Source organism: Furipterus horrens, unplaced genomic scaffold (genome assembly GCF_987537825.1).
Source record: "Furipterus horrens unplaced genomic scaffold, mFurHor1.1.pri manual_scaffold_2, whole genome shotgun sequence".
NCBI lineage: Eukaryota > Metazoa > Chordata > Mammalia > Chiroptera > Furipteridae > Furipterus > Furipterus horrens.
Window position 1 is genome coordinate 43,479,498 of NW_028327172.1, and position 4,175 is coordinate 43,483,672.

The 4,175-nt window shown below is 42.0% G+C and overlaps 1 pseudogene; it reads right to left on the reverse strand.

Moving 5' to 3' along the window:
• Positions 1-2,065: 2,065 nt before the first annotated feature.
• On the reverse strand, positions 2,066-3,000 carry LOC150018373 (olfactory receptor 51A7-like; annotated as a pseudogene).
• Positions 3,001-4,175: the final 1,175 nt, after the last annotated feature.

The following is a 4,175-nucleotide window of genomic DNA, read 5'->3' on the forward strand; positions in this document are numbered from 1 at the left end:
GACCTGGGAGAATGATAGACTCTTGTCTCAAAGTCCGTTTCCTTAGCAAAACCAAAACAGAAGGCAGTGTCCAGAGTTCCAGTTTCAATTTAAAATACAGTCCTCTGGAGTCTGCAGGCAGTTAGTAAGCAATCATCTCTATAGCTTAGATTGTTCCCAGCTGCTGTCTGTTTCAGGCTCCCTCCTAAAGGCCATGGGCCATGTGACTTCAAGGGCCAAAAGGTTACATGTTCCCGGGAGAGAGAGTGCAAATGCAGCAGTGAATGCATCTCCCAGTTGGCAAGAGCAGAGAGAAAGACTCCCTCCTGGAGGCCATGGGCCACATGACTGCTAAGACCATGTGGCCCATGGAGAGAATAGACAAGTATAGCATGCAAGTCCAGGTCACAAGCAAGAGTGACCAGCAAGAAAGGGAGCATTTCTTTATTCTCCTGAGACTATACTATTCAATAGTTTAACCAATCAACTTCCCAAACTTTTGCGCGCTTTGGGTGGATCCACCTCCTAACAATCCCTTCTTTCCCCAGCTAGACTGAACTGCCTCTTTGGTCCAGCATGTCCCTCTGCCACCATTTTGACTTCTATGGTGCATGCACCTACTTTCCTCTGGTCCCACCCCCAATATGATACCAGAGGGGCAGGATGGAAGGGCTTTCATGTGCTCAGTATAAGAACCTCCCCATGTCGCCATCTTGGTCCATGGGGTAGATTCCTCAAACTGTAATATCCCAGAGCTTCCCAGCTTCCCTGCCCTTGGGACTTGGGGCTGCATCACAGTGGCTTCATCATCTCTGAGCAAATGCTCCACTGCATCTGGGCCCAACCACCACTCCCAGTGCGGGGAGGCAGCATCATGCCACTTGCAATATGTCAGGTTTCCGGCCGCTTCTGAGCTGGGCAGTCATGTGGCTAAGATGCCAGGAAGCCAGATGTCCTCTGCAGTGATCAGCTGACCCTCAGCCTCCAAGATAGCTGGACCTTCACCCCACCAACAGAAGGGCCCCCCTCCTCCCTGCAGCTTTGCCCAGTCTGCAGAACATCAGACACCTGGCTCACTGGGAAGGGGAGGTGGAGGGTATGGGCTTATCCACCAGTAACAGCACACTAATTCAGTTTCTCTTTTCACAGAAACTTCCAGAATTATCATTTGTGCAGATGTTATATCCCATTTTAAGACTATTCTTTTACCTTTAATTGATATACATCTACTAAGCACAAAGTATGAACAAGGTACTTTATTGTGAAGAGACCTTTAAAGTTGAATAAAGAGCAGCCTTTTCCTTGCAGAATTTCACAATGTTGTCAGTGAGAAAGACATATGTGTGATGTGGGAGATGCCTGTGGGTCTCCATCGTCTGTGCCCCAAGGACGGAGCCCCTACCTCTACTAAAAATGCTGCCGAATGTCAACGCCCACCTATAATTTTCCTCTACATTTCCCCCAAAACTGACTTCAGCAAAAGACACACTCTCTAGGTTCTCCCTTCACATTGTCCCAGGAAAATATTTTTCAACCATTAATGTACACACCAGTTCTCTGGGATCTTGCTAAAATGTGGCTTCTGACTGAATAAGCTTCTGCAGTTCTAAATCTCTTCCAGGTGATGCTGATGATGATCGACGTACCACACCTCACAAAACAAGAAAGAGCACATACTTAGACAAACTTAGATACATAGTAACAGGTTTAAAATAAATTACAGTAAGGAATCTAATAAGTGGAGGCAAATAAAAAGATACTAAATGGTTGCAGAACTTTTCAGAGTTCTCCCTGTTATAATTCAGGCCATTCTTCTGGCTCCCTCTTACAAGCTTCATTGGATTCTCACTCCTACCTCTTATACCTGAGGATAGATGCCACCAATCCCCGCAACAACAACAGTATTCCTACCTACACAAGCTGTGATGTATTAGATTCCTTATACAGATTGAGCGATTACTTAACTAATTAATTAATGCAACTTAAGGACTATGAAGTCAATGGAAACATCTCCTATTTGGAAGATATGTTGTTTTACTCCAAGATCATTTGCTGGAAAGAAAATGAAACTTCTACTCTTGCCCCATCAGTTAGACTTCAGACCCAGTTTTTCCAGGACTTTCACTCTAAACTGCTGAGTTTTTACACAGTACACAATGGGATTCATCAAGGGTAGTATTGGCAAGAATGTATCAGCTATAAGAATCATAGCCAAAGGGACTTATGCTTGGCAAAGCAATGCGTGGTTGCCAAGGTGATGATGGGCATAGCTCATAGAATATGAGCACAGCACAGATGTGGGACATGCAGGTGTTAAGAGCTTTAAGGCACTGCAATACCCAAAACAGTCTTCAGGACGAACACATAGGAGATAGCAATGAACACACTATCTGACACCATGCAAAGTGCTACAAGCAAACCATAGTAAAATTTAACCTTCTTGTCAGAGCAGGCCAGTTTCACAACATCCTGGGGGGGGCAGTAGGAGTGTGATAAGAAGCACGTATTACAGTATTTGAGTCTCTTTAAAGTGAAAGGAAGAGGAAGAACTAGGAGAATGCTTTTAATAGCAAATGCCAGCCCAATTTGCAAAACTCTGGAGCTTGTAAGGACAGAGCTGTATCTCAGGGGGTTGCAAATGGCTACAAAGCAATCAAAGGACATTATCAGGATCACTGAGGACTCCATGTCTGTGAATCCATGGATGAAATATTCCTGGTCAAAGCAGGCATCAGCAGAAATACCCATGGCATTGAACAAGAACATCCTCAGCATGGTGGGAAGTGAGGAGAAAGACAGATCCAGGTAAGATAGGGCCAACACGGAGAGGAAATAGTACATAGGCTCCTTTAGGGAAGGCTCTGTCCTGATGACAAATAGGATGGTGCAGTTGCCCAGGGTGGCCAGGAGGTACATGAGGCAGATAAGAATGGATATCCAAATGTGTACTTGCTCAAGCCCTGGGATCCCTATCAATAGGAATGTGGAGATTTCAACTTCTGAAGTATTGAGAGGAAACATCATAAGTAGGTTTCTTGTTTATATGCTTCTGGTAGATATTAACATCAATAACAAACAGAAATTCTCTTAGTTGTATTTATTAATTACAACAAAGTAATATTGCCAATTAAGTTAAATACAGCTTACCCTGAGGTGTCAGGAAATAATGGAACATAAGTTTTTCTATATAAAGAAAAATAAGGTGTAGATTTAAACATGCTTATATGATGTTCATTTAAGACCTTATACTCTCTAAGTCTAACTTTATTCCCTGGTATACTTCTAAACAGCTCTACAAATTGGAAGTAACAATGTACTTTAATAACCTTTTTATAAAATCACCAGTTTTTGATATTTATTCAACTAGTAAACTAACTTGAAATATATCGCATCTGGAAAATTTCTAACATTATTGACGTGGTCGATGCTCATGCACTCATACAAATCGCAGAAGCTACAGAAGCAGGAGTGAAAGGAGGCCTAAATTCTATATTATTGTTCATAGAGCACGGGTGTGAAAATACAAAATTGATCCACCACAGAGGATGGCAAACTAAGATGCAGAGCCAAATTCAGCCTATGGCCTGTTTTTTGGACAACCTATAGGATTTTTTTTTTTAAATTTTTTATAAGACCGCTTTTTAAATTATTTATTTATTTATTTGTTTGTTTGTTTGTTTTATTTTTTTATTTTTAGAGAGAGGGGAAAGGAGAAAGAGAGGGAGAGAAACATCACTGTGTGGTTGCCTCTCACTCACACCCCCAAATGGGGACCTGACGTGCAACCTAGTAATGTGCCCTAACTGGGAATCAAACCAGTGACACGTGGCTCACAGGCCGACGCTCAATCCACTGAGCCACAGCAGCCAGGGCTCTAAAATATTTTTAAAGAATTATATTTTAAAGAAGGAGGAGGAGGAAGGGAAGAAGAAGGAGAAGGGGAAGAAGGAAGAAGTGGTGAGGAGGAGGAGGAGGAGAAGCATATGTGGCAGAGACAGTTCGTGTCCTAAAAAATCTAAAACATTTGATTTGTGACCATTTATAGAAAATGTCTGTTAACTCCTGGACTATAAAGTTATACATACAAGTACACATACATATACACAATTGAGGTAGAATGAGTAGGGTAGGAATGGAGTATAAATAAAAAAGAACTTAAAATTTAAGAGTAATTTTTAAAATTTTTCATTAACATG